This window comes from Callithrix jacchus, chromosome 5 (assembly GCF_049354715.1).
Source record: "Callithrix jacchus isolate 240 chromosome 5, calJac240_pri, whole genome shotgun sequence".
Taxonomy (NCBI): Eukaryota; Metazoa; Chordata; class Mammalia; order Primates; family Cebidae; genus Callithrix; species Callithrix jacchus.
In genome coordinates, this window is record NC_133506.1 from 159,168,551 (window position 1) to 159,184,059 (window position 15,509).

At 41.4% G+C, this 15,509-nt stretch overlaps 1 long non-coding RNA gene across 1 annotated transcript; it reads right to left on the minus strand.

Moving 5' to 3' along the window:
* Positions 1-647: 647 nt before the first annotated feature.
* Positions 648-15,243, minus strand: LOC144582783 (uncharacterized). The gene is made up of 3 exons (XR_013536222.1): positions 15,149-15,243; positions 11,566-11,684; positions 648-780 (listed from the first exon to the last, which is right to left on the minus strand). It is a non-coding gene; the product is annotated as an uncharacterized LOC144582783 (long non-coding RNA).
* Positions 15,244-15,509: the final 266 nt, after the last annotated feature.

Below are 15,509 nucleotides of genomic sequence, written 5' to 3' on the forward strand. Positions count from 1 at the left end.
GGAGAAGCAAAAACTCTAAAATTTTCCCGCTAATCACTTGCTCTTTCATTCTAGTATTACATTGACTGTAATCTCTATTTGATGTGTAGGAACCTTTAAAAACCACTTGTATATGTGGAGAGTATTAGATCAGGTAGAACTAAATAATACAATCCACTTAACTATGGCATATATCAACTGCAACACATCGCAATTCAGGTAATGCGGGCAAGTACTCACTCCTCCCATGGTGTTGATGACCTAGGACCATTGACTGTATGGACCAAGCGCAGGAGGTGGTGCTAATTCTTACATCACATATTGGTGTAGTGCATTGACCTTTTTACATATGAAAATAGATAAAAGTGAAAGTTGTCATGTTTTTCCATACCCCAGTGGATTCTCTTTTTTAAAACAGACTATTTTTTAGAGCAGTTTTAGGTTCACCGGATCATCTTTTGTGTCTTTGCTTGCACCCTGTTTTTTTCATTCAACTTTTGTTTTCAGTTCTGGGGTACACGTGCAGGATGTCCAGGTTTGTTACACAGGTAAATGTGTGGCATGGTGGTTTGCTGTACCTACCAGCCCATCACCCAGGTATTAAGCCAAGCGTCCATTAGCTATTTTTCCTGGTGCTCTCCCTCCCCCCGCCCCCGACAGGACCCAGTGTGCGTTGTTCCCCACCACGTGTCCATGTGTTCTCATTGTTCAGCTCCCACTGTAAGTGAGCACATGCGGTGTTTGGTTTCCTGTCCTGCAGTAGTCTGCTGAAGATAACGGCATCCAGCTTCATCCATGTCCCTGCAAAGCACATGATCTCATTGCTTTTTATGGCTGCATAGTATTCCAGGGTATATAGGCATCACTTTATCCAGTCTCTATCCCTAATGGACACTGGGGCTGATTCCATGTCTTTGCTATTGTGAATCGCATGCACCCTATCTTGACGATCACTAGCTTAAATGAGTGGTAAGGCGAGGGCAGAGTGTATAATGACTTCTTACCGCTGTATAATTTGAATCTCCCTAAAACTCACAAGTGGCATTTTAGATTTCATGGTCTTTTTGGACTTAAATGCTTACTGCAAGACATTCCATTTCTCCTAAAGCCCATTAAATGACTGATGGGTCTGGCTGGGGACATCTCTACACGTATTTGTAAATCATCTTTTCAAGCTCCCCTGCATGCCCTCCTTGTTGGTGTCTGCTCCAGGCCACCATGCAAGGGGGATGCTTTTTCAATGTCCCCAGAGCTTTGGTCTGCGGTAAAAATGTTGACCCTGCCCAGAGCCCTGCATTCTGCAGCTTCCCCAAGATGCTGAAACTTTAAGTGTGTTTTGGAGGAAAACGAGTAACCCAGGGCAATAGTTTGGTTGACACGATGACATGATCCAAATGGAATATCCCCAATGATGTCTCTTCAGGATTTTTCTACTTTTATGATTTTTAATTTCACAATTACTTTCAGCCAAACGTTTCTGCCCTACACTATTTGTAACATCACATCGAGGAGTTGGAAGCAACTTTTAAATTGCTGGCACAGTTTCACTATTACAGACTCCACAGAGTACAATTATTTCACTGGCAGAAAATGCATTGGAAGAAAGAAAACTAGGGAAAAAAGAGAAAGGTGTTTATTCACCAATAAATTTTTGAAAAGCAAAAATAATTAACATTATTATGGTTACAAAACTGACTGATGATGAACCCAAATTTTCCATGCAGGAAAAAAAAAATTGTATTTGAGATATATTTGTTTTTTCTTTTTAAAAAAAGAAACAATCTTTCAAACAAAATACTCATCCAAAGCTAAGTTGTTAATTTTCATCACTGCCATCTTGTTTGGAATTTAATTTCTTATAATCAAATTGTTTGTAGCCGTGTCACCTGGAGGAAACATCTTTTTCCCTGCTTCTGAGTCATTTTCTTTCACTCAGGTTCTGAGATGCGTTCACTGAGTCCCAGTCATTTACAGAGCGGCCCAGGAATGCAAGCGTTTGCTTCCATCTGTAGCCATGTTCACCAAGAGGCATCGACCAATCACTGTAGCCCTGAATGCTGTCACTTCTTCCTTCAGAAAGCTATTTTCACCTGTCCTCCCTTGTCCCACATGTGGACAACTCAAGGGACCTGTCAATCTGATCAAATTCAATACTGGGTCAACACTGGAAACTTCTTTATTAAACAGCATTTTATAATTTAAAAAATATATTCACATCCATGATCAATCATTTAATTCTGCCAACACACCTGTGAGGTAGTCAGAGCAGAAGTAGTCTGACCAATTTCAGATGAGAAAAGTTGAGTTTTAGGGGGAAAGGAAACTTTAATATATTTATTTATTTAATTTTTATTTATTTACTTTTGAGAGAGAGTCTTGCTCTGTCGCCCAAGTTGGAGTGCAGTGGTGAGATCTCAGCTCACTGCAACCTCTGCCTCCCAGGTTCAAGCAACTCTCCTGCCTCAGCCTCCTGAGTAGCTGGGATCACAGGCACACGCCACAATGCCCAGCTAATTTTTGTATTTTTAGTAGAGATGGGGCTTTGCCATGTTGGCCAGACTGGTCTTGAACTCCTGACCTCAGGTGATCCGCCCACCTTGGCCTCCCAAAGTGCTGGAATTACAGGCATGAGCCACTGTGCCCAGCCAGAAATTTAATATAATTTAAAAGTCCAATTCCCTGGTTTTCCATGGTGCATAAGGTAGTGCGGAAAATTTCATACTTGCTTTAAACCGAAATATTCCATCCCATCCCTCCTACCCAACAAACTCTTCTAAGGAAATACCATATGTATCCAGATATAAAACATTTTATTAATATGAATTTGCTGGTATAAATTGAAATTTATTATGAGTTCAATCAATGAAAATAATGAGACTAGCTTTGCAAACATAAGAACTAATTAGAAATTTGGGGTTAAGAATGACAATAGTTCTCTTGTCCTCAGTATTGAGTCACTTCTCAGCTTGTTTCAGTTTTACAATATTTGGCATGCACTGATTTACCAGATAGGATAGGGAGACTTCTAAGATGGTCCCTGCCTCAGTCCACTTTGTACTTCTATAGCAGCATACTATAATTAAATAATTTATAATGGACAGAAATTTATTGGCTCACATTTCTGGAGGCTGGGAAGTCCAAGATCGAGAAGCCAGTATTTGGCTAGGACCTTTCTGCTGCCTCATCCCATGGTGGAAGGCAGAAGAGCAAGAAAGAGAAAACAGGGCTGAACTACTCTTTTATCATGGCAGTAATCCCACCCATGAGAACAGAGCCCTCACAGCCTAATCACCTCTCAAAGGCCCCACCTTTGAATAGTTTCAATTGCAATGCAATTTCAACATGAGTTTTGGAGGGGACAAACATTCAAACCAGTGCAGTCCCTAGTGACCCATGCTTCCTGGTATTTGTATCTTCATGTAGTTTCCTCCCTTGAATACAGGCTGGACCTAGTGACTTGCTTCTGATGAATAAGATACAGGAAAGGCAATGAGCTGCCTCTTCCCTGCTTATGAGATTAGATCACAAAAACGGTGTGACTTCCGTCTTGCTAGAACTCACTTTCTCTGGCCCTTCTCACTCGCTGTCTCTGAAGAAATGCACTGCCTGGCTGTGAGCTGCCCTAAGGAGAGATCCATGTCAAGGAACTGAGAATGGCCTCCAATCAACAGCCCTTGAGAAACTGAATTCTGCCAACAATGACGTGAGTGAGCCCAGAAGCTGATCCTTCCCCAATGGAGCCTTCAGATGGCTACAGCCCCACTCAACACCTTCATTGCAGCGTGTGAGAGTTGCAAACCCTGTTAAGCTGCACCCAAGTTCCTGACCTACAGAAACTGCTAGAAAATAGATGTTATTTTAAGCCATTGAGTTTTGGAGTAATTTTTATGCAGCAATTGATAAATAATACACCAGGCAAGTAGCTGCAAAAGGATGTGGATTTTGAACACCTCCCCTCACAATTTTTGGATTCTTTTGAATTTGACAAAGCAGTCGGGAATTAGTACATTATCCTCATAAAGTCGATAACCCCCAAAGCAGTAAGTAATGAATACGAGATCTCCAATGCAGCAGCCTGTGTAATAAAATACCTTTGATTATACTTCTCTCTCTCTCTTTTTTTTTTTTTTACAGTGTAAGCAGACTTTCTAGAAGTGAGTTTTATGTCAAATTTTTGTGAAAATCTTGGAAGATGACACATGTAGTGAAAAGAGCCCAGGTCTTAAAATTAGACTGACTTATTGAGCGTTGGTTTTCTCATCATAAAATTGGGATCATGATGCCTCCTGGATTCTAAATGACAAAGGCACTCAGTTCAATACCTGGTCAATTGAGAGCTTTTAGCTTTTCTTATTGCAGGCAATAAAGTTGAGGCCCAGAGAGGTGGAGTAGCTTGATGTGCCCAGAAAGAAGGGAGTCTAAGGCCGCCATTAATCTGATATATCCCCAAGTTACTAAGCAATTGAGTGGCAAATTTTGAACTCCAAATCCAGAGCTCTGGCTTCCTCCATATCACAATAGTAAGTCCCAAACCACCAACTCTGCATGTCTAATTCCCAAAAAGAATTCTCCTTGGGACTTCTGTTAAAACCAGCCGCTCTGGTGGTGTTTGTGACACACTAAGAACAAAGGCTTACAAAGATAGCTGGAAGAAGAATGGCACTTTCTTTAGAGAAACCCACATTTAAAATGCCATCTTCTAAACGCAATCTTCCCTCCACCCTCTAGCTTCGATTTTGACATTGATAGAGAAGCTTTCAAGAAATCGGCATAACTCAGTTAGATGAAGCTACTAATTTGAAGGAACAATACATAATGAATGGCACTTCTGTGTGGTGATTGAAACAGCAATTGTCTTCTGCCATTTTTCTCTCTGAGACAAACCAGAAAAACCCTGCCAGCCTTCAATCCTGGTGGCATGGTATTAAGTAGCACAGAGTACTGCCAGCTGCATCTGCCCCTTTCCTTTCCAACCTATGAAGAACTAAGCAGAGAGCTTCAGGGGCACCAACTCAACCTTTTGTCCTCCTTTGGGCACTTAGCTAATATCTCCTGGGCATGAAAAGCTAAATCATTGGGCTTATTGAAAACTTATTGCACATTCTTATATAACAGAAGCATCTGGGTAAATATACTCCAAAGAAAACCCATTTACAAATCAATAAATAAATGACACAGAAAATACGAAACTGTATCTAATCACTGCTTACTTTTTTCTCCTTTCTTTTCACTTGGAATGTCCATGTCACTGATGTGTCAATACTTCTTGACGGTATGTCAGTTAACAATAATCACACCTCAGATAAACCTCGCTGGCCACATTACTGCCACTGTGCAAAGCTTAATGTATTTTAAATCAAAGGAATTTGACTCAGAGCAAAGAAAGTAGTTGCCCAAACTTTGTAGATCTTTTGACTCTTCAGAGTTTGCATCATGTAGTAGAGAAACCCCTGCCAGAATATAGGCAGATCTGGTTTCTAGTCGTGGCTCTGGCAGTGATTCCCCAGCTGGGTCGTAAGCTGTGGTGTGATATTTGCAAGGCTCTCTCCTCTGCACCACACTCACGGCAAACTCTAAAGCTTCTCCCGACCTCTCGAGTGTGTGGTGTAGGCTATAACAGAAGGCAGCATGTTTTACCAAGCAGTACAAGGAAGGACAGACAGAGAGGAGAAAGGGATCAAAGGGCCTCCCCGTGGAATGGGCACATGAGTTGAATTTTGAAGGACAAATAGAAGTTAGTCAAGAGGATTATGTTCAGATAAGGTAGGGGCTAACATTTCAGGCTAGCATTTTGTGTCACGTGTGTCACATGCCGTGACCTAAGTCTACGTCATGCTGCTCTCTTGTCTGTACCACCCAATTGTCTTCCAGCTCACCTGCCTGCTTTATTCCCATTTCTTCCAACCCATTCCTCTCCTGTTAGAATGTATTTACAGAAGTAAATCAAGGCATGCCACTCTCTACGTAAATCCCCCCGCAGATTCCCACTGTCCACCTTTACCCCCTCATCCCTTGTTTGTCCCGTCTGTCCAAAACACACCTGCCGCTCTGATCTTTTGTCAATTCTTAAGCCAAGCACCTTCCTGCTTTTCCTCTTTCCTCTGTCTAGGACACTCTTCACCCAGATTTTTCAAATCACTCTTGAGTTGGTGTGTAATAGACAGGAGTTAGAGTAAGTGAGTAAATCAACCCCAATTCTTATTTTCTCTTTGTCATCATGTTAAATATCAGGTCCTAACAGGAGGTTTTTTCCTATTTTAACAAAAGGAATCACTCCCCATATTCTCACATGCACGTTTTATATTCTTCTTAGCACTTACCACAACCTTTAGTTCTTCTTTCTTTTGTTGTTTCTGTGTTCGCTTGGTTATTGTGTGTCTTTTCCATCTGAATTTAAGCTCCCTGAAGGCAGGAATCATTTCTATCATTTTCAGCATTATATTCTCAATGCCCATCATGCAAAATGCCTAGCAAAAACTTGGTTTATAATAAATATCTTTGAATCAAATGAATGATTGAATAAACTAAAATTCGACCATATTTGCTCCTTATTTAATGGCCTTCAAAAGCTCTCCATAGCTTGTAAGAGAAAGACTGGATTCTTTATATAATCTAGAGATGCTCCCTTGATGCGATTTCTCTTGTCTAGTGTTGAAAAATTACTTGCATTTTGAATTAAGCCATATTATTTTAGCCTCCATACGTCCGCCCTTCCCTGCACATCTTAATAACACATGCTCCCTTCTGTTGTAGCATGTAATGCCAGGACAAGTATCCCTGGAAGCATGTAACACACGTGACACAAAATGCTAGCCTGAAATGTTAGCCCCTACCTTATCTGAACATAATCCTCTTGACTAACTTATATTTGTCCTTCAGAACTCAACTGAAGGACACTCATGTGCCCATTCCCCGGGGAGGCCCTTTGATCCCTTTCTCCTCTCTGTCTGCCCTTCCCTGCACTGCTTGGTAAAGCATACACCACACACTCAAGTAGGACATTTCCTCAGCTAGAGACTTTGTTTCTTGAGAATCAAGCTTGTTTCTTATTACTCTGTTTCTTTGTTGCCTAGTATATAGTAGATATTCCATAAATTCTTCTGAATAAATATTAGTTAATGGCTGACCCATTCTTTCTGAAGGACGCAGGAACCCAAGAGGTTCCATTTGTTACGAAGGAAACATCCTGTAGAATGCACTTAAGCTCAGGTGACGAGTCAATCACCATTCAGTGCAAAACTAAAACATTCTATTACCATGGCCTGAATTACTATTTTAAGCTGCCAAAGCTTTTGGCTTTGCAAACCGGTGTCACTCGAGATCAGCATTCCCAGGAATGTTGCAAAGACCATGGGCAACTGTAAGGCTGTCTTGGTTTTGTCCTTGCAATAAAAATGTAAACTTGCATTTAGAGTTGCCCGATTTTGCCAGTGGAATTGACCACTTAGAAGGCATACGGGCATGCTATGGTCAAGCTGACGTCTGTGTATCTTGTGAGGTGTTGAATAAAAAGAGCCTGCACCTTAAAAAATATCAGGCAAATGGAGAAGTCCCACGTGCCCCCTTTGTCAGGTGTGGCTAGTGGCCCACCTGCATCAGAGTCATCAGGGTCTCCGTGGTGGTGGGTGGGGGCACTGTGAGGTGGAGCATGCCTCTCAAGTGGGGGTGGGAGAGCTACGGTCTCCTTCAAGCCCAGCCAAAATGAAAACCTCTGGAAAATCTCTCTCTGCTCATGTATAAGTCTGATGTTACCTTCTTACCTTTCTCCAACTTTGTAAAGTAAGCAAAGAATCAAATGGATATGAGGTAGAACCATGTTTATCCTAAAAGAAAAAATACTAAAAATATCACCTCGTATTTGTCTATCTGTTCGGTGTTTAGAATTACAGGATCCACACCATTCATGGGAACAGTCATAAGCATGACAGAAACATTTGAAACTGTGTATTGGAACATAGAAAATGAATCTTGTAAAGCACCGTTTTTCAAAATCTGTCTAAAACCGCCAAAACGTTTTGTTTAAAATACAGCTTTTCAGTGTGGAAGACAGTGTGGCAATTCCTCAGAGACCTAGAGGCAGAAATACCATTTGACCCAGCAATCCCATTACTGGGTATAGACCCAAAGGGACATAAACTATTCTATTACAAAGACACATGTACGCATATGTTCATTGCTGCGCTATTCACAATGAAATAATCTGAACAACAAACAGCCATGAAGCACCCATGAAACAACTTTCCCTGTGTGGCAAACCTGCACATGTAGCCCTGGACTTAAAATAGAAGTTTTAAAAATAATAAAATGAAACGTAGGGTCCCAGACTACTGAAAGACACAAAGAGGCGGAAGCAGTGTGGTGCAGCCTGGGAACATGCATTTTTTTGTGAGTACCCTGGGTAGGTCGCATACTCAAGTTTCGAGAAGCCACATTGAAAGCGTGTGTTGCTTTCGTGAAAGGGTAGCAGGGCTACGGGGGTAACAGCAGGACAAGTGTCCCTGGGAGCATGTAACCAGAGGATTTGGGCAGAATTGAAAAGGAAAGTTATTTTAGAGGAAGAGAATGAAAGAAACTCCAGATCCTGAATTGAAAGGGCTAAAGTTTGCATGGCAGAAATGAGCTACTGAGTACAAAGGGTGGCCTATTTTTCCCTGTGTAGGGATAGGGCGTGTGGGCACAATTACCATCATCAAAGGGTTTTTCCATGCGTCACTAAATACAAAGTGGCTCTGGGACCACAATCACCTATTATTAGAAATGTAATAGTCATATCTTATTTTAAAACCTGTTTTTAATCTATTGCCACCTGTAAAACTAGACTAAACAGATCAAATGTTAAGGCTGTCTAAAAATACTCTGAGCAGAAACATAATTAAGGTTCTAATTAGAATTATTATTTAGTAGGCTATGTAGACAAGCCTGAAGAGATAAACCCCTATCGTGAGATTAAGTTATAAGTGTTTATTAAATTCATGGGTCTATGCCACGTGTTTTTTGGACAGTATAGAAATTACGCTGAACAGGTTTTAAAACCCAAGTAATGATCGCAATTTATTTTCATTGAAAGGATGTTCTAAGTGCAGGGATTTCAACAGACAAAACAGTGTGTTGCTCGGTGGTTTCTAGCTTGTGAGAAAAGCTGGCTCCAGGGCTTACGTTCCCTAAGTTTTCAGGTACCGCTTCAGGGTGGACGAAGAGAGCAAGAGAGAAGAGCATGCTCCATCCGCCCTCTCAAGGTTGTTGCGTTTGTGTCATGCGCTACAGCCGACTGTAAAATCTCTTGACTCAATTACATATCATAGAAGCCACTCCATGTGCAGAAGACAAAATGTAAATATTTTCAGATATAGTCAATCTTTCCGTTTTTGTGCTAACAAGGAAAGTGAGTAACACAGACTTTAAAAAAAAACATATGTGACCTAAATATTTTTGGTATCCATGTATTAAAGTGGTCATTGGAAGAAAACATACACTCAAAATAACGATTCAAAGTAACTGAGATCACGGGGTCTCCATGCAGAAACCCACCTCGAGATGAGATGAAAAATGTCTGAGCTTTGTTTCCTGGTTTTCTTAACCAAGTATTTCATGCTGGAAACAACTTCTCAGGCGCATGAGAAAGGCGAGTAATCATTTCTCTCTCCTTGAATTACCCACACAATCCACAGTTTCCTTGAGATTAGTAAAGGTTATTAGATGTTTTATTTGAAGAGACCGATGACACCTGGGGGAATCTCTCCTCCAGTTGCCTGCAGGCCCAACCAGTGAGGTCACCAGCCACAGTGAGGAGTGTGTTCTTTCTATCAAGAATGGCAAGTCTGTCAAGTTTCTTATCCCAAAAATGTGTCTCAGAGATCTCATGCCTTCCCCACCCACAAGCCAGCTCTTTTTTTTTTTTTCCAGAAAGTGATTTATTTAGGCAGAGAAAGAGAAAAAAGAGAGAGAAAAAGATGAGAAAGAGAAAGCTTCCACTAAGACTGTGGAAGGGGACCCAAATAAGGAATCCCACAGGCCAGCTTCCTCCTTAAACTCATAAATGTCACCACCGTCCTTCAAACAGACACCCAAGAAACATCTGGATCTCCATCATCTCTACATACAATCCTCTCGAGCAGATTTGTCACTTCCTCTGTTTCTGAATATCCCTTGAACTCTACTCTTCTCTGTTCTCAGTGACGTCTGTCCCAACCCATCATCGCATTTTGTCTGACTGGTGCTACAGCCTGAGACAGCCTTACCTCTCCTCCTTGTGTTCTTCCTTACACTTTACACAGAGCAGCCAGAGTGATGGCAAAACATAAATTGTAACTTATCACACACACTCAAAAGCCTTTAATGACTTCTCATTGAACCTAGAAGAAAATAAGAAATTCTTGACAATGCCTACAAAATTCAGCATTACTCAGCCATGGTTTATCAGCTCAGCGTGATCTCCTGCCACTGTTTCTCAGCTCAGCATGATCTCCCTCCACTGTTTCTCTTGCACAGAACCTTCTAGAACTCTGGTCCTCTTTTGAGATGTCAAGGTCTTTCCTCCCTTGGAGCCTTCACGCATACTGGCCCAGAGTGGTCCATCTTCCATCAGGCATAACCCAATCACTCAGCCAGTCCTACATGCCATCGTCCCTCAGCTCCAATATCATTTCTTCCAGGGGAACTTCTCTGATTCCCCTACGCACTTAAACTGAATCCTCCCTATAATTATTTGATTAATTCAATTTGCCTCTTTAAAGTAGAGGATGCAGACAGGCATAGTGGCTCACACCTGTAATCCCAGCACTTCGGGAGGCTGAGGCGGGTGCATTGCTTGACCGCAGGAGTTTTAGACCAGCCTGGGAAACATGGTGAAACCCCGTCTTTACAAAAAACACAAAAATTAGCTGGCTGTGGTGGCATGTGCCTGTCGTTCCAGCTACTCAGGAAGCTAAGGTGGCAGGATCACTGAGCCCCGGGAGGTCAAGGCTGCAGTGAGCCAAGATCTGCACTGCACTCCAGCCCAGGCTGTGGGAGTGAGACTCTATCAAAAACATAAAAGAGTAGAGGATTCGCAAGGGAAGGAATCATGTACATTTTTCTCACTACCACATCTCCAGAGCCTGGCACAGTTCAGAAAAAATTGTTGTCCAGTGAAAGATAATTGAGGGAACTATTTCCTTTGTTATTTTAACACAAGAATTAAAAACTCCAAGAGAAATACAAACACAGATTTCCAGTTGCTTCTACGTCAGGTTCCAGTTTTCCATACAAAAGCTGCAACTGAGTGAGAGTAATGTCAGGGCCCTGAGCTTTCCCCTTCAAAGCTCATCAGCAGCAACTCAAGAAGAGATTAATAAAACTCCCTTTTTCCTGGGACATGTTAGTGTCTGTTCTTGAAGCAAAGCAAAAATAGATACTTTCTCATGGTGAATGATATTTTCATTAACCGAGTTACCTCCATATTCTTTGAAGTATGTCATCAGATTCTTCAAGAAGAATGGGAAAATTAAAGGACAAATGATAAAGAGCTGTTGTTAGCAGTGAATTATCCTCTAACCATCTGGGTCTTTGAGATCTTTTCCCTTGGTTAACCCTGGATTTTCCACTTACCGAGGCTCTCAGTTTTTCTCGTCCACCTCTATCCTTAAAACGGGTATAAGATTTAACAGAAGACTATCTTTTGAGGCTTTGGGACTGTGGAACTCACGGGGAAAGCAGAAGGTACCAATCTGAAATACAAGAAGCATAAAGTTAGCAAGTTGACAAGAGTCTTCAGAGATAGGGGTCTGGACTCAGAATTTGTCTAAGAACAACGACGCCCTGCCTGGCAGTTGGACTTAGATGAAATAACAAGAATGTTTTATTCTACAACGATTACACATCCTGACATAGGCGCTGTTCCCACACAAATGTAAATGTTCGCTAATTTTCTCCTTCTTTCCTCCCTCCCTCCCTTCTTTCCTTCCTCCTCCTTTTTTCCCCTTTTTCATTTGTTCATTCATTCTTTGGCTTCTTTATTTCTGTGAAATAATAGTGGTGCCAGGCGCTGGTGCTGTAGTAGTGACCTCATCAGATGTGGCTCCTGTTGTCACAGAAGTGGCGGTGGAGCAGGAGGCAACTTTCAACAGGTAATTTCGCTACAATCGTAACACAATACCTAAAAGTGAAGTTACAGTGCGTACGAATGGCAGGTGAATTACTTGCTTTAAAGGATCAGGGGGCACTTCCTCAGAAAATGACATTTTAAATAAGACCTGAAGGATAAGAAGAATTGCTTTCCTAAATGCTTTATAAAATCCATTGCCTGAATGCTTTGTAAAAAGCCTAGACTCTTCTATGCCCTTATCACTTTTCCTACCTTCTGTTCCTCAACTTGAAATGATTTTTTGTTTGGCAGAATACTTAACTGTTTTGAATCCATAACTCATTGAAGGTGTCCACTGAGACACTTGATGTGAACTTGCTAATTTAGAAGACACGAATTGACACTGCGAGGACCTTCGGGAGAGATGACTTGAAATGATTCGTTTAGAGGTAAAAGAGAAAAATCATGTTCATATGTCTGAGTACATAGTTTCTATCTTGGTTTAAAGTTCTGCATCTGGGAAAGGAGCCTTCAGGAGTGTCTAGAGTAACACACACAGTACAGCATGCATACACACACCTTTTTTTTTAAGTTTCAAGGTAATATACAATGTCCTCATATTTTGAGCTTATACAAAATGTACTTGATTACTATCAGGTTGCCCCTTCAACTTAGGAATTCTTTGACTATTGTAATTGTAGTCAACAAAAGGCCCTCTGGCCATTCTTTGTCTTTGGGTTTCTCTAAATGTGCAGCAATACTGGTTCTTAGAAAAAGAATACCTGGTATTGCCTCTATGAAAGGGGAAGAAGGTTGAGATCAAGAGGAGTTAAGAGTGTTAATTTTCCTGGTAGTGTTTTATTTCGTTAAAAAATATTGGGGGCCAGGTGTGGTGGCTCCCGTCTGTAATCTCAGCACTTTGGGAGGCTGAGGCAGGGAGCTCAGGAGGTCAGAAGTTTCAGACTAGCCTGACCAATATTGTGAAACTCCCTCTCTACTAAAAATAAAAAATTAGCTGGATATGGTGGCACACACCTGTAATCCCAGCTACTCATGAGGCTGAGGCAGGAGAATCGCTTGAACCCAGGAGGCGGAGGTTGCAGTGAGCCAAGATCATGCCACTGCACTCCAGTCAAAAAAAAAAAAAAAAAAAAAAAGGGAAGCAAATATTATAAAATGCAGGTATATTTTAAATTCAAGATGTTGGTTATCTGAGTGTGTGTTGTGTTACCTTTTCAAGGATTTTTAAAGATTAGGGCATTTGCTTTGAAATTCTACGGTTAGCTCATTTGTTAATTGTTGAATGAATTAATACACAGAGCAGGAAGTCATCAAGCGCCTGTGATGTATCGGCTCTGTGTTAAGAAATGTAATATGAGGAAGGTACTCTGCCTTTGTGCCATGGCTTACTCTAGTGTGAGCCTCCTGATTTAGGTCTCCTCACAAAGACAGGTGATTTTTTACTGATATTGGATGACAGATCCATTATGGAGTGTTTAAAAATGGCCTATCAATTTCCATCCTGATAGAGAGCAAAACCCTCTCACTTATCTCCCGTTCTTCCCTCCCATCTCTCTCCCGAAGGTCCTCGCAGTGTCAATTCGTGTCTTCTAAATTAGCAAGTTCACATCAAGTGTCTCAGTGGACACCTTCAATGAGTTATGGATTCAAAAAAGTTAAGTATTCTGTCAAACAAAAAATCTTAGGCAATCCTAAGGCCAAATCCCAAGAATGAGTACCTTTTGTGCCAAAAGATGCTAGGTAAGCTTGTTTGTCCCTGATTCAATTTCTAAATCGGAATACTATCCCTGACATGCTTTTGAGCACATTACATAAACTTGTTTTTACTTTTAAGATCGCTTAGGGCAGTTTCTTGAATAGACACCAACCTCTTTGAAGCAAATACTGCAAGAGGACGCTGCCAATCCCAACTGGCCCCGACAGTAAGGCTGAGCTTGATGCTATTATAACCTTAGTGCCGTGCGCACTCAGTCATGTTCCCTGTACCTCTGAATGGTGACAAGCAGGTGATTATCGGCTGACTTTAGATAACTAATCAATGATATGAGGTAAGAGGACTCTCATTTGGGCAGCCAATGGGAAAACGCTGCCTCAATATCATTATATAGGTCCTTACCAGGGTATTTATTATATAATTTGAAGCAGTCTTCCAAAGCAACTTTAGCTAATTCCTAGCAGAGTGGTATTCTGGCTATGCAAAGAGTCTTTTGAAAACACATCATTCTTTTGTATTCAGGCTCATGTATTCATGGTTTTCCTGGTGCAAACAAAGAAAGCAATAACTATTAAGACGTAAGGACTGGAAGCAAAGGGCCTCTTGAGTTTCGTGCTATTATTTTGAATTAATTAACAAGAATGGAATTGTGCAGGCAATGTCACCATTATCATTATGGATGAGCTCATACATTAATAATTTAGGTCCCGAGGTTTTGATTTTTTATATCCTACCAAAGTGCATCTTATTTATAAATATATGAACTGATGTGGTCACACGTGACAGAAACAAAAGATGCTCTTCATAATCTGTTCTGTAACCTCAAGGGACAATATGTTAGGAAAAAACTGAACTACAGAAGGAAGGAGACCTCATTCTACGATTTCTTCCCTGTGAAGAATATGTAATATGGAGCCTTCATGGATGAAATCAGGGAGTTTAACCCCCTATTCTAATGCAGGTAGTAGCTGAGCAGGAAAACAGAATGCGTGAATGTACTCACGCTCTCCTCACCAGGCAAGATGATTTATACAATTCCAATTTCGTGAAGATGCAGCTGGACGTCCCAGGGCACAGGACATCTTCTCTGAAACATATTACAGCCCTTTCTCAATCTCCTCTTTCCTTGTTATTTAGCATGAGCAAAAAGCAGCTTCTGGGGAGACTCCTCCTTTTCTGAAGACTTAGTTCTTACCTACATGACCTGCACAGGCACATAGTTCGTGTTGGGGAGATCACTCCTCTGAGCAGCCCCACTCCCACATAGACGCATGTAATCCGCCTCACAGGAGGCATGAGCCTACAGGTGACAAGTCACAAGTGGGGAGAACTGGCAACTACATAAAAAAAGACACCAAAGAGACTCCACCTACCAGTCAGATGCTGCTGCATCAGAACGGAAAACAATGGAGAGAATGGAGATCTTTCAGTTCTGCGTGATCCATCTTCAGCAATCTGTAATCAATTCAGGGACACCTCCTCTTCACCCCTCCTCTCCCCTCCGTCACCTGTCTGCATTTGGGTAGCTCTGAGAACAGCACGAAGAATACTTTGACAAGGGTGTCATTTTAGTCTGAACGCCTCAAAATGACTGGGGAGGAGAAAAGTTCTCTTTTGCCTTCAACTCCAAAATAAAAACGATTTGAGGAGAAAGAAAATTTCCCCAAGAGTTCTGCTTTTGGTACTGAGTGTAATAGGACTGCCCTGACGATGAAGATGATTTCAGGGTGAGAG